We start from the raw sequence: 24,133 nt of genomic DNA on the forward strand, positions 1-24,133 counted from the left end.
TAGTTCACTTTGAAATGAAAATTAGCCCAAGCTTTACTCACCATCAAGCCATCCTAGATATATATGACTTTCTTCTTTCTGATGAACACAATCGTAGAAATATTAATAAATATCCTGACACATCCAAGCTTTATAATGGCAGTGATAGGGTTCAGTGAGTATGAGCTGAACAATGTGCTTCCATTCACATCCATCCATCATAAATATGTGCTCCACACGGCTCCGGAGTGTTAATAAAGGCCTTCTGAAGTGAAACAATGCGTTTGTGTAAAATAAATATCCATATTTAACAAGTTATGAAGTCAAATATCGAGCTTCCGCCAGACCGCCTTCCATATTTAAAATTACAAAGAAAGTGTAAACGGGCGTCGTGTCAGTTACACTTTTTCCGTAAGTTTAATAGTGAAGGCACATGACGTAGCGTAAGCTTTGTGAACTGCAAGAGGTTTACACTTTCTGCGTACGTTGAATACGGAAGGCGGTCTGGCAGAAGCTCAATATTCGACTTCATTACTTGTTTAAATATGGATATTCTTTTACACAAATGCATCACTTCACTTCAGAAGGCCTTTATTAACACTCCGGAGCTGTGTGGAATATGTTTATGATGGATGGATGTGGATGGAAGCACTTTGCTCAGCTCATACTCATTGAACCCTATCACTGCCATTATAAAGTTTGGACGCGTCAGGATATTTATTAATATTTCTCCGATTGTCTTTGACAAAAACAAGAAAGTCATATACACCTATGGCTTGATGTGAGTAAAGGTTGGGCTAATTTTCATTTCAAAGTGAACTAATCCTTTAAAGGTACAATATGTAATAATTTTGTCCGCTAGAGGTCGCTAGAGGCCTATTCAAAACAAAGGCGTAGCTTGATGAGTCTTGGGACATATGGTCTCCATCTCACCGGACGGTGCAAAAGAATAGGGATTGGAGTCGGGAAGAAATCATGTTCATGGATGCGATTATTAACATTACTGTAGTATGAAGCAGAGCAGGACCGAGTGTTGTGGGAGCTGAACAAGGCCGCTGGAGCGATTGCGCAACTCACGCCTCACGAGCATCTGAACTTTTATTATGACACAGTCGCCGGTGCCGCTTCCGCTTTTCCGGTCATGAGTATGAGGTAACGCAGCTCTGTTTATCATATTAGATACATTTGAGTGTGTTGAAAATGATGTTATAACGTTACTCTGTGCATTTGCTCGGCGTCTGCTGTGAGACACCTGTTGCACACTGCAGTAAGATAGATCGATTTTAGAATATCATATTAAATAATGGATGTCTTGTGTTGATAAATGACATGCAATTAATTTTAAAACATATTGTATGATGGAGGAAATTATGTATTACTCTTAATAAAAATAAAGCTGCATCTGATTATGCTATGTTAGCTATTTGACAAAATAGTGTTTTTCTCTGAGGCGTGGCAAAGCATGGTAAATCGAAAGAAAGACTAAACGTGTTGAGCTATATAACAACAATTCGTTTTCTGTCTATAAATATATCAAAACAGATGTTCCCTTGTCTATTAAAACGTGTAACATTTTAAAGCGTCTTTGGTGTTTCCATGGTTTCTACAAAATAAAACCGGAAACCGAGAGGTAACGCGGGTATGACGCAATTGACAGGCGACTCCTCACACGTCCCGGAGCCTTAGGGTGCGTCTCAATCAGGTCCCTACTTCAGTAGTCAGGGCACTAACCAGGGAGTCGGCCATTTTAAGGGCTGTCTCAATTGCAGAATCCTTCCAGGGCACTGAAACATTCGCTCCCTAAAAAGTCCCACAATGCACCGTGAAAACCAGGGAGCATCGATGCTCACTATGCTCCCTTAATGGAAGTTCTGAGACACGAAACTTGAATCATGTGAGCCAACTCACTACACATAACGACGCGCGATAGATGCTTTTAAAAATACAAACCATTATTTGATTATATTTCAGCATAAACATACATCGCTAGACAGGTAATGAACATAATCTAGCTAACATTTATAATTTATTTACGGCTGAAATGTTGCACGTATATGTAACAAGCAAATAATTTATCATAATGTACTTTAAATAACATTACAAGTAATGTCAGAAAATATCAGCTCTGTTGTTGTTCATAAATACCAGTAATGATGTAGTACAATGAGGACGTTGTCACGTCTCTGGAAATAGAATCATAAGTGTCCCAATGTGTAGTGAACCAGCATCTTTTACTGTCCTTACCATTGCCCGAATTCATGTACACGATATACTGATTCACGAGCTCGGGAGCTAGGGAACTGATTGAGACACACCCTTAGTTAAAATTGCAATTTTCTCACGATTTACAAATAGTTGGAAACATTTGGGATATTGTAAGTACTCAATTGAACAAAATATATAACACTGGCCTAGTGGTTTTTGGATATTTTACTGCAAAAATGTTACATATTGCACCTTTAAGTACTTTTTTCACTACTTACTAGTTACTTTTTAGTTTCAACCTCACGTTGAAAGAAATCGTGAGCAAAGGCGCTGTGTAAACATGATGGTTATTGTAGTTCTAAACTAAATGTGAGCAGGAGTTTACTCATCTCACTTGCAATAATTAAATATGTTAAATAAGACAAATATACTTTATGTATTTAATCTTACTTTATTAACCAATGTCTTTGCTGTTGACTTTCGATGATCCAATTCAACCATACTGATAAACAAAAATGATACATTTTTTAGTTTTTATTGCTTGAGTAAGAGTGTTAAAAGAGCCTTTACATTTGCCAAAAATATAACTTTTTTGTTATTAAAAAGCAAACAAGCAAGCCTAGCCCAGGTGAGAAAATTAACGCATAAAAGTAAATAAGTAACTCAATTAGTTACTTTTTTAGGGATTAACACACTATTTTAACACATTACTTGTATCTTTCTCCAGCCCCCATATATTTTCTATAGGATTCAGGTCTGGGCTCTGGCTGCACCATTTCAAAACATTCATATTTCTTTGCTGAAGGCATTCTTTTGTTGATTTAAATGCGTGTTCTAGATAATTGTCAGGCTGAAAGGTGAAAGTTCTCTTCAGTTTAAAGTTCCTCCAGGAGTCATGGGATCACATCAATAGACTTTTCGGAAACTTTAGTTTGATTTTATAACAAGAGCATGTTTGCTTTTTGTGCAGCAGATACACATGACTGCTGCTGTTACCTAACATCTCACTGTGGATGAGAGGAGTGGTCATATGATCAACATATATAGTGTAGGGAATAAAGCCTCACAACACACTACAGGCTGCACATATACATGTACCATAGAACTATTTATTGGTAAGTATGGGGGTAGGTTTCTTTTTTAAACAACAATCTTGTATGAGAATTGTATGGGATATATCACGTTTTAATATTTTAAATTTATGTGATATGATCTTAAGCATTGTTCACTGTATTATGTATTTACGTGTGTTTACTATATTCTGTGATAATATGGTGCATCTAAAATGATAATACTTTCTCATGATGATAAATGTGAGATGAACAGTCAATGGATTTATTTGGAAGAATCTGACCATTTATAAAATGACACACAATAATCTTGCAAGCACTGCATATATATATATGTATAAATATATGTATGGACTAATTTAACCCTTATTTCATACAGAAAACAAAGGAAAATCTGACTGAATATGGCAGTGAACATCACTGTTGACTTTTTATCCAATTGTACCTTTCAATCTGGAAGCAACAATTCTGATTATCCAATTTATCAGTGCATGGACTCCTATCCAGGAAATATTATCACTGCATTCAACATAATAGTGAACATCATCATTTTTCTTCCTCTGAACTGCTGGATTCTGTGGCTGGTGAGGAGAAATACAGGTGTTGCATGGTCAGACTTTGTCATTTTGAACCAGTCTGTTGCTGAGGTCATTAGTGGGATAGCCCTCATTGTTTTTCTATCAGGAACTTTGCTCAAAAAGAAAGTTGTTACTATTATCTCTAATTACCTGTGCAGTACATTCCTGGTGGGTCGGCCACTCTTTCAAACTGTTTTTTGTGTGGAGCGGTACCTGGCTGTGGTCCATCCATTGGTGTACCTAAAATACACAAAAGATCATAAACCTAAATTTTTTTTTGTTGGGCTTGTCTGGCTGATTATCCTGATATTTGGATGGTATACTGTGTATTCTTACCCTAAAGTACCTGTATGGTTTTTCTTGGGAATATATTCAGCATTGTTAGTTGTGTGTTCATCTTGCTCTGTCATGATTTTATTGGTTTTGAAGAGGCCCAAGCCTGGTGACGGAAAGGAGAAAGCAACAGCATATCAACTGAAGAGAAAGGCTTTTGTAGCCATCACAGTCATTTTGATTACGCTGGTGTTTGGCTATGGGACAGTCTCATGTGTTATTGTACTGATGGATCAACTTCCATACCGCATTTATTGTTTAGTTACATCCTTAGGTTGGTGGACCCTTATACCAAGCAGTGCCATTCAACCATACCTCTACCTGTCAAAAATCAACAGGTTGCCTTGCATGTAAAACATTTAATATTTTAGATATGATCATAAATGTAATAAATGGGTCTTTTTGTGTCTTTAAATCTCTGCATAAATGTCACATCGTTTAGAAGCAAAATATTATTATAAAATATTGTTCAAAAGGGAAAGTATCAGTTTTCCTACAGAGTAGAATAGTTTTTGTATAGTAATTTACAAGAAGACATGCTTAAAATCTAACACATATTCTTATCTGAACCTTAATATCTGTTTAAATATAAATATGATTTTTAAAATATCTGTCTTAAATACTAGTTTTGTTTACTGTAGTTTAGTGGATTCTTATGAAACGCTCTGTAACATAATCATCTTATCAAAAAGTTATTTATTTGCTATTTTGCAAAAACTGTGGTGTCCAGATAAATAAATACGTTTACATAAAATATTGTCCTAAGTTGCCATTTTGTCGTAGTCTTACCTGCATTCATCTTAAAGTTTTAGTTACTGACCAATCAGAATCAAGCATTCTAGAGAGCAGTGTAATAAAAATGATCAACTTTATATGCATGTTTTTATATGTATGTATATATATATATATATATATATATATATATATATATATATATATATATCTCATGCATATAAAGTTATATGCATGTTTTTATATGTGTATATATATATATATATATATATATATATATATATATATATATATATATATATATATATATATATATATATATATATATATATATATATATATATATATATATATATAATATTATATTATATTATATAAGATGTGTGAAAGCATTAGGTATGCTGTAGATATGTCAACATACAATACAAGTGCATGTTTACTTTTTAAAATGTCTAATAAATCACATGCTGTCTGCCGTAATAATCACCACATAAATTTCAAAGTGGAGAAGGGAGTGGCAGTCACAACACAGCACTAAATCTGCACTAAAATCAGCACTAAAACTACAAGCTGCACACATACACATCTCCTCAAACAGCCAAATAAATCCATGAGTGAGGTGGAGCGGAGGCGGACTCAGGGGAGGGTTGGAAGGCCAGATCCATGGAGTGGAACCAGGACTAGAGACTAATGAGGATCATAGCGCCAGGGCGGAGCCAGCAGAGCAGGTGGCCAGGGTGGAGCTGAAGGGATTGAAGTGAAGCTGGAGACCACCACAGCAGAGTAGACGGGACTGAAGACCCCCACGGTGGAGCAGAAGACCACCACAGTGGAGCAGAAGATCAGGTGGAACTGGAGACCACCATGGTGGCTTCGGCAGAACTAAAATAGAGAAGACAGAGAGGTTGGAAATGGCCTCTGTAGCCATCACAGAGAGATCCTAGAAGACCTCCGTGATCGTATCAGAACAGACAGAGTTCACGCTGCCACAGGAGGAGTAAGAGAAGTGTGTGCAGCCCAAATACACAAGATGGCAACTGCCGTTACAGGAAGTGCAGCAGATGGGACTCTGGCGTGGTGGCCATGACGGCTGGAGACTCTGGCGTTGGGACCACTGGACTCGGAACCGCTGAGAGCACTGGACTTGAGATCACTAGACTTGGAAGCACTGGAAACTATGGTGGGCCACTGAAGCTTGATGCACATCTGCCTCTACCTCCCCCACAGTTAAAGAGGAGCCACTCAGCATCAGTGCAAAGTCCATATAGTCACACAAACTATAATTAATCTCCCCTACAGGGATCCTTTTGTCAAAAGCTACTTGATATGACAAATCACAGAACTGATGAACATATTCCTCAATCGACAAGTCTCTCTGCCGAAGCTGCAGTAACTGATCGACTGGGTCCATGATGGGTCCATGATTGGTCTGGATCTCAATGGACTATATATGCACGGAGCGTTCTTTAGAACTTCCGCAATAATAAAAGCCAGCTGCAAAACTTCTGGTGAAATGTCACCTGTTGGTGTCCTGCTGAGCATCAATAGTGTAATACTTAGCTTATAATCAGAATATAGTCAGGCCTAGCATTAATTTAGTTATTCAAACATAATTAGACGACATAAAAAAAAAATAAAGACGTACCTCAGTGTTCCTCCTCAGCCAAATTCGACCATCAGTTTTCAAACTTTAGTAAATAGTTTTCAACACACAGTAAACTAAAGATTTACTGTGCACTATTGTTAGATTCACTGAAAAATTGAGTTTTCACAAGTGTGCCATTGAGCTATTCTGTGAGCTTGCGCTGCATCCAAAGGGAGAGCGCAGTGCCTGCTTGCTGTGTAATTCATTCTCAAGATTTTGTGAGTACTTCATACTTCACCTTGACAAAATGTATTTTTAGACATAGTGATTTTATCACGTTTAATATTTATTCAAAAGCGAAACTGAGTGAAAAACAGAAAATGGCTAATATGCGCAAATAAATGCTACTATGCCGCCATCTGCTGGTTATAGTGGTAATTAATGTTTTTATTTTTAAATAAAAGTGTTTTCTATCAAATGTTGGATTTCCTACATCTTGAAACGTTCGGTTTTACAAATGTGGACAATCTCAGAAGGATGCACAAATAATGTTTGTGGTCATCACATTAAAAATAACATTTGAAGTGCTGGAAAAAAAAAAAAACATTTCTTATTCCAACGTTCCCATTAGCTTCGCATTTATTGCAATCAATAAAACTGGTTTATTGGCAAATTAGGCAAGTGTGATAACTGCATTAAAATATAAATATAACATTAAAAAGTCAACCATTGATGGTTTTGTGTCGATGTACAGCGAGTACAGAATGACAGCTAACAGTTTACTGGAAATGCCCAAGCTGGCTTAACAACAACCAGGAAGGAGCTGCTGGATCTATATATGGCGAAGTCTTCTGTTACAAACTGCTCTGAAACACGGTTAGAAGATCCAAATGCAGCTTTATTAAGGTTAATGCAGAATCGTAATCCAAATAACAGGCAAATGGCACAGGGCAAACCATCCGAATATCAAACAGAGTCCAAGAAACAGTCAAACAATGGAATCCAGGAAAACAGGCAGAGGATCAGAACCCAGAGCACAGAGAAAGCGCTCGGAAATTGCAGTGGTAACACAACAAGACTTCACAGTTGCACTTTATTTTACATTATGTGTACTTACAGAGTACTTACCTGAGAAAATACTGGTAATATAAGGTAAGTACAGGGGTTAAGGTTAGGTTTAGGGGGTGGTTCAGGGCCAGTACCTAGTTAACAGCAAAATGCTTTAAATAAAGTCTCAAATACTACTAAATTTTATTCTGCGTTTGTTCAGTGGAGTTTTGTGAAATTCCAGGTGTTAGTCACTTTTGTCAGCATGTGGTCTAGGCTTGGTGGAAGCATGGAAATTACTAGACTTATAGGAGGCAAAAACCCACAGTTTCAGTTCATTTGAATGAATTGCATTCTTTACATTATGACATCAGTGTTTATTTTCTGGGAAAATGATCAAACATTTTCAGCTAGCAAAATACCTTGAACTGAAGTGGACATGTGTTGGGAGTAGAAAAATTAAAAGATAAAGAGTAAACAAAATGTAAAGGAAAAGAATTACAATTACATTTGCACTGGTCTGTGTCCAATGACTAGTGTTGGGGAAAGTTACTTTTAAAAGTAATGTGTTACAGAATTGCCATAATCCCTAAAAAAATAACTACTTTTTGTGGAAAGTAATGCATTAGATTACTTTTGTGGTACTTTTTCGGCTGGGCTTGCTTGTTTGTTTTTAATAACAAAACAAAATTCTATTTTTGGCAAATGTAAAGGCCCTTGAAATGAATAATCTTTAGGCTGAAGAAAATGCAAATGCACACCTGTGCAGTAGAGGGCATAGCTCAAACAAACCTTTCAGATGTGCTGTCATTCTGAACCGCAGAAGGATAGGACGCAGGTAAAGAAAGTTCAACACTCTAATCCTGCGTGCCAATGTGCATACTATCCATCCTAAATCGTATGTGAGATTAGAATAAGTGTGTCCCCAAGCAAAGAAGTATGTTGAAAAGAGTATGCCAAAAGTCCTCAGATGGTCCACTTTTTCCGGTAGATTTTCGAAGTGTGGATCCGTGCACACTCTGCTAATATTGGCCATTGCGCTTTGGAGGAGGATTTGTTTCAGAACTACAAACATGGCGGATGTGCGCTACCTATGGTTAAGTAGAAAGGTTTAGATAAAGGGGTTTGAGTGACTAATAATCAACATTTATCCTGAAGAAATAAATGTATTTAATGTTATCCATGTTACATTTCATCCATAACAAATATGTGAACTTTTATAAAGATCTGTTTGGCCATTACCTTTTAAATGTGTCATTATGCAAAAATATAAAGAGAGTTCTCCACATGAAAGACTCACACCTGGCAGATGTTACAACATGTTACTTCTTTTCTTTCCAATATGGTAGGAAATTAAATGAAATTAAATGCGGAGGATGTTAACTGTGGATGTTAAGATGATTGACAGGCCAGTTACCGTGAAGGATGCACATAAATATGCGACAGATCATCTGCTAAAGACACAGTTTTATCACATAATAGTATGTCCCAAAGCTTGCCCTATACACTCATAAGTATGTACTTTTTCTTCAAAAAAGAGTACATACTTTTAGGGCGTAGTACATGTATAGGAGAATCGGGATGCAGCATGTCTTCAGCTATAAAAACTTAATAAAAAATGAAACATAAATGTGATGTTTAACTAAAGTCATTTTTGTTTATTTGTATGGTTGAATTGGATCATCAAAGGTCAGCCGCAAAGACTTTGGTTAATAAACATTCTGTTTGTATAACTATAACTGCCCAAGAACATGTTTGGTTCATACATTTTCTACTTGACTGTGTGTAAAAAAATTAATTATGGTGTAGATATAGGCCTATATATAACTGCTGTAATAACTCCACATGAGCTTCAGTGTGGGAGGGAGTGGATGTCATAATACAATATACTGTACAGAGATTAAATCCTCACAATTTTCTACAGGCTGTTCTTTGTTTGAGTGAGTATGTGGGTGGGCTTTTCTAGTTTGATAAAATGTTTGAAATTTGATTAAAAAAAAAAAAATGATATAAATATTCAATTAGTAAACATGTAATTTCAGTAAAATCAAATTTAGTAAAATAATAGTGATATCAAAATGTGATATCAACTTATGCGATATTATCTTAAGCATTGTTCACTGTATCATCTAATAATAATAATAATATGTGTATTTATTATAAGCTGTGGTAATACGGTGCATCTAAAAAGCGTTTTCCCTGTGTAGTACATTCTTGGTGGGTCGACCACTCTTTCAAACCCATTTCTGTGTGGAGCGCTACCTGGCTGTGGTCCATCCGCTGGTCTACCTAAAATACACAAAAAATACAAATCACAGTGTCATTAGTTGGACTGTTCTGGCTGACAATTCTGATGTTTGGATGGTATTTTGTGGATACCTACCCTAAAATGGCTACATTGTTTTACATAGGACTGGTTCTAGCAATGTTAGTTGTGTGTACATTTTGCTCTGTCATGATTTTATGGGTTTTAAAGAGGCCCAAGCCTGGTGACAGAAAGGAGAAAGCAACAGCTTATCAACTGAAGAGAAAGGCTTTTGTAGCCGTCACAGTCATTTTGATCACTCTGGTGTTTGGCTATGGGACGGTCTCATGTGTTATTGTACTGAGGGATAAACTTCCATATCACACTTATTGCTTATTTCTAGGTTTAAGTTGGTGGGTCCTTCTGCCAGTTGGTGCAGTTCAAGCTTACCTTTATCTGTCAAAAGTGGACAAGTTGCCATGCATCAAAAATGTCTAATATGATGTTGTTTGATGTGGACTGTTTGGGTTTATAGCCTATACATTTATACATTACATACATTTTTCTGCACAATCTAATTTAGTAACAAAATTGTATTATACAATATTGAAAGGAAGTATCAGTTGTGATTATATAGAATAGAAAAATTGATTTTGTGTGTGGATAGATAGATAGATAGATAGATAGATAGATAGATAGATAGATAGATAGATAGATAGATAGATAGATAGATAGATTATAGTTTTTATTACCACAATTATTTTAATTACAAGTATGTTTCAAATACAACTACTTTTTTACTCTATTCAGTGGATTCATATGAAATCTCAGTCATTACCAAATACTTTTCTATGAAGTCATTTACTACTGTCACCTTTGTCAACGTGTGGTCTACAGGCTTGGTGGAAACAGGGAGCTTTACTACAAGAGGCACAAACCCACAGTGCCATCAAATTCAATTCATTTGAATGTAGGACAATCTACAGTGACAACAACTGCCATGAGAATATGATGATTGATTGCAGAAAAGCTTAAATAACACACACTTGTGAAAATAAAGCTGATTTTGAGACGCACAAAACAAATTATGTTGTTCAGCTTCTGTTCATGCATTTTGGCTATATTCAAAGGACATAACAAGAAAGTCTTATCTGCGTCTGTTATCTAAGGTCTTATACTTGTTTGACAAAAGTCACAGCAAAGTATTTTGCCTACATTACTTATGTGATACAAAACTCACTAGATTCATTTTTAAGAAAAAAATAATTAAAATAAATAATAATAATTTATAAATGACTATTTTATTCTGATTGGTCAATAGCTGTGTTTTATTCAAGATAAAACACGGCTATGACCGCTTCACCCAACGGTTCTGTGTATCACTACACAACACCTTTAGCAACCACTCTTAGCAACGTAAACTGTATGTTCTCAATTGATATTGTTCATTGAAGCTTACTGTATTATGTAGAAGAGTGTTGTGAGAAAAAGATAGAGTGCGCGAGTTTATTACCTGCAATCAGATTTAGCATTTTCCTTCAGGTCAGTCATGTGTTCATAATAAAAATCTGTTTAAATGTCCGATGTATTATCTTGTCCTTTTAACAGTTAAGGGGTTTTCCGTGACTGACAGCGCTAATCAAAGCATTTATGAGTTGCGTTTTGTTCCGTTTTCAAAACAATTCAGTCTTTTCAATGTAAAAGTCTTCGCTACTGACTGACACACTCATAAAGACAGTCTTTGTCGCCATCTAATGGTGTAATAATGTAACTTCTGTTGCTGTTCACAGTCAGGGACTATTTTTTCCAGTGGAAGGAAGGCTTTAGTGAAAATTTACTTCATGAAGTTCATTGATACCTACTTTTGGCTTTAATATTTGTATTGTGTGGTAACAGTTTTATAAAACCAATAAGGTACTCGAGGCTAGTGCTGTATCGTGAATAAGTCACGGCTAAAGGGGTTGCACGCAGACTTATTCACGATACAGCACAGCCTCTTGTACCTTATTGCTTACATAAATAGTATAAAGCTAGTGTGTCTAGATATTATATGGTTAACATAGTACTTCTCACCTTTATACCATGCATTATGATGCCTGATATTTAGAGTTTAGTTTTCGTTTTTTTTTTTTCTTTTCTTTTTTCTCCTGTTTTTAAGGAAGTTTACTGAAGCATAATGTGCTGCTTTATTCTTGGTGCATTCAATTTCAAAGCTGTTTAGACATTATGAAACACTTTTATTGGCAACAGAATTTGTTTGTATAATAATAATAATAATAATAAAAAATATATATTTTCATTTATTGGTTAAATGTCTCTGACCTGCCTTAAGTTACAAAATAAATGTTGCTGGAATTTGTGATAACAGCATCTGCTTGTGTATATATTTATAAATATACTCACTCCTATCTGCATACTGTAGTCATCTCAATTGAATCTCTCTGTTGACAAAGGGAGGTGCTATCTTGTTAAAATACATGGTATACATGCAAAATCCTCACAACACAGGCTTCATGGATATGTGTGCAACTCTTCATGTGTGAGTATATGATAGTCAATTTCTTTTCCCTTTGAAAAATCAAATGTGTTCAATAACGTTGGGAAGTTTTGGAGAAGTATACTTTATAATAAATAAAATATATTTGATGTAGTTATTTGGTATAAACGCATCATTTACTACAGTGTTACCATATATCAGTGCACAATGTACCTAAAACTCATGTTCACCTTTCTTGTCTTGTGCTTTCTGTTGCAACAAACTACAGTATTTTACCGTTGTTCCATACAGAAAAGAAAGGAAAATATGGCAGTCAACAACACCAATGACTTTCTATCCAATGGCACCTCTCAGTTTGCAAACCACTCTTCTGGTGATCCATTTTTTGAATGCGCAGACTTCTTTCCAGGAATGATTCTCATTGGTTTCTCCTCATTTCTGAATGTCGTTTTCATTCTGCCTGTGAACTGCTGGATTCTGTGGCTGGCAAGGAGAAATGTTGGTGTTTTGTCCTCAGATTTCATCATTTTTAATCAGTCTGTTGCTGAGGTCATTGGCAACACCTCCATCATTATTTTTCTGTTCAGTGTAATCATTAATAAGAAAGTTATTATACTTATCTCTGTTTACCTGTGTTGTACGTTAATTGTGGGTCGACCACTCTTTCAAACCGTTTTCTGTGTGGAGCGCTACCTGGCTGTGGTCCATCCGCTGGTCTACCTAAAATACATGAATGCCTCTAGGATTAAAATGTCATTTGTTGGGCTGGTTTGGCTGATAATCCTAATACATGGATGGTTTGTTATGGGCTCGTACCCTAGAATACCAACATTTTATGTAGGCGTGTTTATAGTAATGTTAGTTGTGTGTACATCTTGCTCTGTCATGATTTTATGGGTTTTAAAAAGGCCCAAGCCTGGGGAAGGAAATGAGAAAGAAGCAGCATATCAACTGAAGAGAAAGGCTTTTGTAGCCATCACAGTCATCTTGATCACGCTGGTGTTTGGCTATGGGACAGTCTCATGTGTTATTGTACTGAGGGATCAACTTCCATATCACACTTATTGTTCGATTCTAGGCTTAAGTTGGTGCACTCTTCTGCCGAATACTGCAGTTCAGCCTTACCTTTATCTGTCAAAAATAGGCAAGTTGCCATGCATCAAAAGCCATTAACCTTTAACATATTTATTTAGAGATGAATGTTGTTTATACTGAATGCATCATGTGCTTAATGTATAAATATGTTTACATTAGATATCATAATGTCTCAAAATGTCTCACTTTCCATGAGCAGTTAAATGAATTCTGATGGTTTTTTACTACTAAAACATATAAAACTTTTATACTAAAACTACTTTTTTTTCTACATTGTACTATTTCTTTCATTCCTCAGTCTCTATTATAACTTGTTTCCCTCTAAACAACTTTGCATTCGTTGTATTGCTCATTTGTAAGTTGATTTGGATAAAAGTGTTTGCTACTGTAAATCAGTAAATGTAAAATGTAATCCAAATGTACTTGTTTTGTGTGTTACCCATATATATATATATATATATATATATATATATATATATATATATATATATATATATATATATATATATGGCCACAATTTTGCTGATTGGGAAATTACATATTATATGATTAAAGTTGACTTTGGCATGCTAAAATTACCTGATTTTGAGTCATTTTACTTGATTTAGCTTGATTTAAAACGCTTTCAATCTTTCAGATGCAGATTCACCACCCTTATCAAAACTACATGGTATATCAGCTGGTATGTATGGGTGGGCAATATGACCATAATATGAGAAATTTTATAATTTTATTTTTTATAAAGTTATTTTTGTTAGACTATACAAAATGGAAAAAAGAAAAGAAAAAAAAAGCAAATTACCAGTACAATAGTAAACTAAATAAACGATTTTTTTCAGGTGCAGAACCTACGGTGCAGAAGCTTTATTTAACATATATACATTTATTTAACTGTTTGATTAACATTAATGACAGACAGGTATTTAATTGGGCTACTGAATGCATGGACATAATATACTGACACATATCCAGTTTTTACCCACCTGTTTACGTCACTTGAGCCATAACCGACTGTATCCACGCGAGATACTCCACACGATGAACATTTTGACATCTGTGTGCGTGTATATTTGACTATAGAGTGCCTCAGGGATGACGCATTTTTGTAGGCAAAACCCGGAAGCGAGTTAGCATTTTAGGACTTCCGGTTCCAACGCCGTAAAGTCTATAGGTGCGTCCCAATTCGCGTACTTGTGCACTATTCTCGTTCACACTGAAAATTCCAAAAAGAAAAAGTGCACTTTAAATACCCGGATGATGCACTAAATTAACGGAAAAAACGAAGTGTGGAATGTTGGACACTTCGTGCACTCAACTGTCGCAGCTTTAATTACGTAGCGGAGGGGAAGGGAGGATCGACTCCGTTGTTAAATGACAAAATAACCTTATAGACCACTTTGGAGCAGACGTCACAATGACGTCACTTGCAGCTGCGCGCGCATAGTGGTTGCAGAAAAATAGCGGTAGCAATTGGAGGAAAATAAGAGAATAAGAGAAAAATGTTTTGTTGTGCCTCTGGATGTTGGAATCGGAAATCAAAAAATATAGTCTTAATTTTTAAAGAAAACCATCGTTGAAAACGTCCTTTGAAGCTAAACGGAGACGTTTCACAGACTGGACTGATGACACCTGCAAGGATTAGTCTACTATTAAAGCAGGAATTTGATGTAAACAGTAAGTCTACATAATATTCACATATGCAGTTCAGAGGACATACATACATAGCAGTTACAGCATTGAAATAATATTTAAACCTATAACATTTCACATAGATAACTTTTAAACAGTCTATACAATTTTAATTTCACAATTCTGACTTTTTTCTTGCATTTGCGTGTTTATTACTCCCAGTTCGGACTTTATTCCTCGCAATTGTGAGTTTATTTCACAATTCTGAGGGGAAAAAAGTCAGAATTGCGGGATAAATTGCAATTCAGAAAAGACAGAATAACGAGTATATCTCACAATTGTTTTTCTTTGTAAGAAATGTGAGATATAAACTCAGATTTGCGAGAAATAAAAGTCAGAATTGTGAGATATAAACTCGAAATTAACTTTTTATTCTTTTAATTCATGACAAACAAAACAAAACAAAGTTGTACGCGTCAAGAGACTTATACGCTTTTAGCTTCTCCTGAGTATAGGCTATACACTTGAGGTGTCAATCAGGTAAATATACATCTCTGGCCACTGGATGCTTGGCCATTTCGTTTCATCATTTAACCACTGACAAGGTGCTATGGCAGACATCCCAAGTCTCCCGGAAGTTCCGGGAGTCTCCCGCATATTGATAGCGGCTCCCTGATGCCCGCAAATTAGTTAAAATCTCCCGGAATCTAGAGCGAGCGAGCAAGAGCGTGCATAGAGACTGTGTTTCAAACCAGCGCGCGCACGGCAGAGAGGGAGAGGGAGCGAGAGAGAGACCTTGCGTGTGTGTGTGTGTGTGTGTGTGTGTGTGCGTGTGTGCGAAGCGCATGTAAGACAGAGAGCATCCCGAATGGCCTTTTTCGGCAAATCAACCAATCAATTATCAGTGAGGTGAGTTGACAAGTTTCATTTCATGTGCATATTATTCAGGCTAGTTGCCAAGGCTACATGAAAACAAAACTCCTTAGACCTGTTTAAAGTTGCAATGGAAAATAAATAAAAGCAGTTTACATAAATAGTATAAGCAGCTTATATAAATAGTAAAAGTAATCTACATATTTAAACATAATTAACGAATAATTGCATATGCCTATAGCTTATAGCTCCTTCCTCTTTTTTTTTTTTTTTTTTTTTTTTTTTTTGGGGGGGGGGGGGGGGGGGGTACCTCCCTGAAATGACTTTTTGCAGGTTGGGATGTCTGCTATGGCAAACGGATCCGTAAGCTGTATCCCACTCGGTAATGTTAATTTTTTTTGAAATAACAGTGCTTATCGCTGGGTGAAGCTGCTGTGATATGCCGACAACATTTTAAAAAAATAACAAATCAAAATATTCTATAATGTTTCTAAATCTTAACTACTTTGAACCGCTTCGTCGTAACTCTCGTCGTACTGGTTATCACTCCCGGGTTTTCTGCAACCACGATGCGCGCGCATCCCGAATGTTTACAAACAGTAAATAGGCCTATACACTTCACGCACTACATGGATGAGTACATAGTGCACAAGTACATAGTGTACAAGTGCATAGTGTATAGTGCGTCATTTGGGATGCAACTTATGGGTTTTTTGAATGGGTTTTTGTTAAATCGCCTGAAATAAGGTCTGTGGTTAACAACGCCTCTAAATACTTTCACGTTTTGCTCTATGACATAAAACACACCAGTTATAACCCACTTGTGATTTTTTAAACTTTTACTTTGTCTTAAAATCGGCGGTTGCTAACAAATTGCTAAAAGGGACTACTTCCTTTGGCGGGGACTTTAGACGTCATCATTAAAAACGGGACATTTGGACAGCATTTCTCATGAAAAAGTGGATAAGTATTCATATACAGCGCAGATCATAATCAGCGAGCATGTTTATAAATAAAGTAGTTTTCTAAATGAAGTTTGAGGAAGCTTGGTGGTGGTGACAATGGTGATCCGCGACCATGGTGTGCTGTAGTCCGTTTATAGCCTACTGTTAGCCTTTTATATCTGACGACTTTATTTAGGCTTCAAAATCTATAAATGTTGTGTTAACTTGTAAAGATTATCTTGATAGACAAAACGTGTGAGTGTCATAACCCTTTGTTAAACACAGAGCTTATTTTCTGCGATTTTCCAAAAGTCTATGGGAAAAATGCATAGGCTTTCAACCATGGGAACCCGTGCGCCGCTAACTTCCGGGTTGGCCTACAAAAACACGTCATCCCTGGGGTACTCTATTTAGGCTCAAGGAGAACTGATCCCGCCTATCCCACCTTCACTAACTGCACGTTCATCGATAACGAATTGTGATTGAATTGTAATTTTGTGCTACAACAAGCTTGGCTACCTTTGATTAGGCTGAAATTATATTCAACCCGCCAAGTGACTAGTGGTGGCTGTCTACACACAAAACAAGTAGCCTACATTTGGATTACATTTCACACACTATATATATATATATATATATATATATATATATATATATATATATATAAATACTGCTCAAAATTAAAGGAACATTTTTTAATCTGAGAATAGCATCAAGTCAGTTAAATTTCTGGGATATTAATCTGGTCAATTAAGTAGCAGAGGGGGTTGTTAATCAGTTTCAGCAGCTTTGGTGTTGATAAAATTAACAACAGGTGCGCTAGATGGGCAACAATGAGACGACCCCCAAAACAGGAATGGTTTTACAGGTGGAGGCCACTGACATTTTTTTCCCTACTCATCTTTTCTGACTGTTTTTCACTAGTTTTGCATTTGGCTAGGGTCAGTGTCACTACTGGTAGCATGAGGCGATATCTGGACCCTACAGAGGTTGCACAGGCAGTCCAACTCCTCCAGGACGTCCTCTAGTGAGCCCTGTGCTCACAGTCCGGCACCGTGGAGCTCGATTGGCATTTGCCACTGAACACCAGAATTGGCAGGTCCGCCACTGGCGCCCTGTACTTTTCACAGATGAGAGCAGGTTCACCCTGAGCACATGTGACAGACGTGAAAGGGTCTGGAGAAGCCGTGGAGAACGTTATGCTGCCTGTAACATCTTTCAGCATGACCGGTTTGGTGGTGGGTCAGAGATGGTCTGGGGAGACATATCCATGGAGGGACGCACAGACCTCTACAGGCTAGACAATGGCACCCTGACTGCCATTAGGTATCGGGATGAAATCCGTGGACCCATTGTCAGACCCTACGCTGGTGCAGTGGGTCCTGGGTTCCTCCTGGTGCACGACAATGCCTGGCCTCATGTGGTGAGAGTATGCAGGCAGTTCCTGGAGGATGAAGGAATTGATACCATTGAATGGCCCCCACGCTCGCTTGAAGTAAATCCAATAGAACACCTCTGGGACATTATGTTCTGCCAGGTTGCACCTCAGACTGTCCAGAAGCTCAGTGATGCCCTGGTCCAGATCTGGGAGGAAATACCCCAGGACACCATCCGTCGTCTCACTAGGAGACATTGTCAGCATGCATACAAGCACGTGGAGGCCATACAAACTACTGAGTACCATTTTGAGTTACTGCAATGAAATTTAAGCAAAATGGACTAGCCTGCTGCATAATTTTTTCACTTTGATTTTCAGGGTGTCTTTGAATTCAGTCCTCTGTAGGTTGATCATTTTCATTTCCTTCAAACAATGTGGCATCCTTTCATTTCTAACACACTACCCAGTCCAGATCAGTATAGATGATATGCATGATATTTTTCCCCACTGAGATCTGATGTCCAAATGTACTTGTTTTGTACATACATATGTGTGATCCTGGACCATAAAACCAGTCATAAGGAGCAATTTTTTTAAATTGAGATTTATACATCATCTGAAAGCTGAATAAATATGCTTTCCATTGATATGGTTTGTTAGGATAGGATATATTTGGCCGGGATACAGCTATTTGAAAATCTGGAATCTCAGGGTGCAAAAATGTATACATCTTAAACATCTGCATAAATCTTAAATATCTTAAATCTATACTTATCATAGCCATTATAGTCTGATTATAGCTACAGTAAAATATTATTTTTCCTAATTACTTATGTGATAAACAATGCTGAGTACAATTGCTAAGTATTGTATACAAAAGCTATTTCATTAAATTTTATGTAAAAATGGACAGTTAAAATAAGTTCTCAAAAGGTAGACAAATAATAATTCTAACAAAATAATTAATGAAATAATACAAAAAAAAGGCAGAATACTCATTATAGAACCTGTCACAAAATATATTTGAAACCGCCCATCACTAGATATTTTGGAATTAGTCGCTATTCTTTTATTTTTGCCGTAAAAAAGTATTCTCGTCGCTTTAAACTGTTTTAAATATGTTTTTAGTAGCTTTCTGGGCATTGAAAAGGGAGTGTTATTGCTGGCGATGCAAGCGTTACTAAGCTATGAGGGTGAGTAATTAATGACATAATTTTCATTTTTAGGTGCACTAACCCTTTAAAGGTCTGATTTCTATTTGCATATTTTCCAGATATAATTCATCCAGACACACAGCTGATATAAATGATGCACACCCAGGTGAGATAAACTACACAGCACGATGGATCCACTCTAACAGTTATCTGTCCAGTACCAGGTCAGTATACAAACTAATATCTCTGTGTCACTATTGCTAACAGTTTATGTTTTTGCTAAAGTCTGTACTTTCTTCTGTTTATACATTTTTTTAAATGAATCTTAATTGCAACATTTGACAGATCTTCTTTGTGTTCTTTATATTCTTGCACTTGTTTCGACTGAAGAGCAAGATGAACACCACGGCCTCCATGAACCAAACATATCCTCTTGTATTTACATGCTCAGACTCTTACCCAGGGAATTTCATTGGATTAACTGTCACAGCATTCCAGATTTTTATCATCCTGCCTGTTCACACCCGGGTCCTCTGGCTGGGCACAAGTGACATTAGAAAAGGTGGAAGTCTGGCAACCTCAGATATCTTTACAGTCAGCCTGTCTGTATTAGAACTTTTGACTGTCATACTTTTTGTGTTTACACTGTTTGCTTTTGCTCTTAACTATCAACACACGATGCTTATTTTTATGTTCTTTTCTGGAAGCTACATGGTTGGACGTCCCTTTTCGAATAGCTTGATTTGTGTTGAGCGCTACATAGCCGTGGGCCATCCAGTGATGTACCGCAACCCAGGCTTTGTGAAGCACAGATATATTGTTGCTGGACTGGTCTGGATGCTGACTTTGTCTTATGGAGGATTTGCTGTGTTCACCTTTCCAGAACCCCCGATTGCAGCCTACCTTGTCTCCCTCACAATTAGCCTGTTAGTGATCACCGCTTGTAGTCTAGGTGTGCTCAAGTTCCTGTTGAGACCAAGTCCTGTTGAAGCACAAAAGGAAAGGATGCACCACCAGAAAAAGAGGGCATTTGTAATTATCACTGGCATTCTAGTTTGCATATCTGTTCCATATGGTCCTGGATTTGTTTGCTTTCAGTATGAAGAAGTATATATCTTATGATAATTTCTGTTTGGTGGTGGGCATCAATATGTGGTTAATTCAAGAATGTAGTTTAATACAGCCTTTTCTCTATCTGTCCAAGCTTGGCAAGTTTTCATGCAGCAAAAAGTTTCTCATTAAAACAACGAAAATGGTTGGAGCTGTCGCTTCGTGGATATCACATGGCTCTCAGATGTAAGACGTAAGCTCAATTCTGGGTTGTGTTGTGTAACCATCAGCTCTCCTTACAATTTTCTATCTGCTTCTTTTGTTAAAAAATCTTGAAATGCATTAAAAGCTGATAAAATGGTAACAAACATGGTAACAAAATGGGATACTTTTCTTGTGGTCTCCAGTGGCCTTTGCTAATGCTCTGTGTGATGTGAAATTAGTCCTGAAATAGGTTGGTTGTTTTTCTTGGTATTTATAAATGTTTGCATTTAATTCAAGATAATCTGAACAAAGTATATGTATCCAATAAAGAACTATAAGTTCTACTGTGTGATGTTATGAAAAATGTTGAGAATGCTAATGTGAATGTACATCAAATCTTTGATTATACTGCTAATGCATAATGATCTTTAAAATTAAAGAGATGAAAAAGTATATTGGGCTATGTTCACATACAGGCAGAACAAAATCTAATTATTGACCTAACAGATCTAACTTAAATCTGTTTTGTTTTTGTAGTATGCACAAGAAAAACAAACAGACTTTTATTAATCTTTGTCAGTCTGAACAGGTGGTTGCAGAAGCAAGGAGCACAATTTATCACAAAATAAAGCCCTTCGTGATGAAACAAGATCTCTAACTTTATGTTAGGCCCCATCCCTTCACAGTGTAATGAGTGAGAGCAAGAGAAGGGAGGCAGAGTGGGGGGCCAGGGTGGAGCCGGCAGAGCAGGAGACTGCCACGGTGAAGCTAATGGAGCAGGAGACCACCTCAGCAGAACTGACGGAGCAGGAGACCACCAAGGCGCAGCTGATGGAGCAGGAGACCACCACCAATGTTTTACGAATCAGTGGTTTGGAGCAAATAAACTGCCAACGTCACGTGATTTCAGTAAACAAGGCTTTGTTATGTCATAAGTATTTCGAAATTTCAGTGGTTCACCACTATGGGGCGTGACTTTGGCAGTTTGATACATGCTCCGAACCATTGATTCGAAACAAAAGATTCGTAAAGCTTCGAGGTTTCATGAAGCAGTGTTTTAAAATCTCCCATCACTAGATATTGTTGAATAAAGTCATTATTTTGTTTTTTTGGTGCACAAAAAGTATTCTTGTCACTTCATAACATTAAGGTTGAACCACTGTAGTCACTGAACTGTTTTAAATATGTCTTTAGTACCTTTTGGGTATCTGAAAGTGTTAATTATCTTGCTGGCAATGCAGGCCTCACTGAGCCATAGGATTTTATGAAAAATATCTTAATTTGTGTTCTGAAGATGAAACGACATGAGGGTGAGTACTAATAAATGACAGTATTTCATTTTTGGACGAGCTAACCCTTTAAATATGACATTTAAAAGGTTGCAATACCATTTCTCTTCACTTTTTATTTTGAGGTTTTAAAACTGTGAACACAAACTCAAATGAACACATGCTGTTAAAATGCTGCTTTTCATTCCATATTTGCATATTTTGCTTTCATAATTCATATAAATGCAAACATATGTACTGTGGGATGAAACTAAAGTGAGAGGAGCTCCAGGAATGAAAAGCACTCAGATGGCTATCTGTCCGATTAACATCAAGTCAGTGTAATTCATTGTTTATATTTCTGTATTGTTCATTGTCACCACAGTGTTTTCTTGTTTTTAGTTTTCAAATGTGTTTTTATTGTATTATTTGTTGTTCTTCACATTCTTTAGACACACACATCTCGAAGAGAAAAATGAACAACACTGTCTCTAAGAACCAAACATCTTCTTTTGCGGTCACATGCACAGACTCTTTCCCAGCGTATTTGGTTGGAATTTCTGTAATAGCACTCAATTTCATTGTCTTCCTGCCCATTCAAATCTGGGTCCTCTGGCTGGGCACATGTAACGTTAGAATAAGGGGACGTCTGGCAGCCTCAGAAATCTTTACAATGAACCTATCTGCACTAGAAGTTTTTGTGTCCATGCTTTATTTTTTAGGTCTGGTTGCTTTTACTTTTAACTATCAAGAAGCCATTCTGTTTGCTACGTTCTTCTCTGGAAGCTACCTGGTTGGACGTCCCCTCACGAACAGCTTGATTTGTGTTGAGCGCTACATGGCCGTTGCTCTTCCAGCGATGTACCGCAACCCAGCCTTTGTGAAGCACAGATATTTCGGTGCTGGACTGGTCTGGCTGCTGATTGTATCTTACGGAGTACTAGTGCTGTTTCCATACACAACACTCACTTGAATTCTACATATTGTCCCTCACAATCAGCATCTTGGTGATCACTACTTGTAGTCTAGGAGTGCTCAAAATCCTGCTGAGACCAAGTCCTGGTGAAACACAGAAAGAAGGGATGCACCACCAGAAAAAGAGGGCATTTGTAATTATCACCGGCATTCTAGTTTGCATATCTGTTCCATATGGCCTAGATATATTCATTGTCACCATTAAGAATAAAATTCCTAATGATGCGTTTTGTGTGCTGGTGGGCATCAATATGTGGTTAATGCAACAAGGTAGTATTATACAGCCTTTTCTCCATCTGTCTAAGCATGGTATGTTTTCATGCATCAAAAAGTTTCTTATTAAAACAGCACAAAATTTTGGAGCCACTTCCTCATAAATAGCGCAGCCATGCAGAGAAGTGGCTCTCAGACATTCAAGGTCAATTCTGCATTGATTTTTGTAACCATCATCTCTCCTTATCATTTTCCTTTCAAGATTGCTTTACAAGTATTGTTAAAAATGGTTAAAAAACAAATCAATTGAGAGGAATTTCTTTAATTAATTGTATAAGAATTAAATGCATTTAATGCAAGTAGATCAAGTGAACAACAAAGCACATTTAACAAATGAAGCACAATAAAATTCTACTGAAAACATGAAAATATTGAGAATTTAATGTTGTGTGAATGTAAATTGACTGCTTATTACTGTAATGATTCTGTTAATAATAAAGTGATGCTGTACTACATGCTCTACATTTATTGAATTCTTGTATTATAATTATTATGCATGGGTTTTAATGATCTGAAAAAAAGTCCGCTGACTACATGTATTTGCACAAAGAAGGACCAAAATCAATTTAAAATGAAGTGAGTGCAAAAAAAAAGTGTTAAAAATGGTGAAAAATTTTGTTGGAGCCATAGCCTTTTGAGCAGTTGTACAATAGTGTTTCAGGTGACCAGTCTGAGTCCTTTCCAAATCAGCATATTAGAATGATTTCTGAAGGATCATGTGACATTGAAGACTGGAGTAATGATACTGAAAATTCAGCTTTGTCATCACAGGAATAAATTACATTTTAAAATATATTAAAATAGAAAACAGTTATTTCCCAATATTACTTTTTCATCAAATGCAGCTTTGGTAAGCATAAGAGACTTCTTTAATAAACAATAAAAAATCTTAATTATTCCAAACATTTTACCATCAATGTAAATGCAAAAAAAAAAAAAAAAAGTGACCATAAGCACTTTACCTAATACATTCACAGTGTTAACTCAAAATCGATTTAAAAAAAAGTCCATGGACACAA

General features: G+C 36.6%; 2 long non-coding RNA genes across 3 annotated transcripts; one reads left to right on the forward strand and one right to left on the reverse strand.

Annotated features, from left to right (window-relative positions):
* Positions 1 to 12,095: 12,095 nt before the first annotated feature.
* LOC125264178 lies at positions 12,096 to 14,408 on the reverse strand. The gene is made up of 3 exons (XR_007184009.1): positions 14,350 to 14,408; positions 12,902 to 12,991; positions 12,096 to 12,754 (listed from the first exon to the last, which is right to left on the reverse strand). It is a non-coding gene; the product is annotated as an uncharacterized LOC125264178 (long non-coding RNA).
* A 1,004-nt stretch (positions 14,409 to 15,412) lies between these two features.
* Positions 15,413 to 20,838, forward strand: LOC125265502. Of its 2 annotated transcripts, none has more exons than XR_007184268.1 (3): positions 15,413 to 15,904; positions 19,464 to 19,568; positions 19,735 to 20,838. It is a non-coding gene; the product is annotated as an uncharacterized LOC125265502 (long non-coding RNA). The 2 variants fall into 2 exon arrangements; XR_007184267.1 differs by lacking the exon at positions 15,413 to 15,904 and adding an exon at positions 19,323 to 19,383.
* Positions 20,839 to 24,133: the final 3,295 nt, after the last annotated feature.

The sequence above is a fragment of the Megalobrama amblycephala genome, linkage group LG3, assembly GCF_018812025.1.
Source record: "Megalobrama amblycephala isolate DHTTF-2021 linkage group LG3, ASM1881202v1, whole genome shotgun sequence".
Classification (NCBI taxonomy): Eukaryota; Metazoa; Chordata; class Actinopteri; order Cypriniformes; family Xenocyprididae; genus Megalobrama; species Megalobrama amblycephala.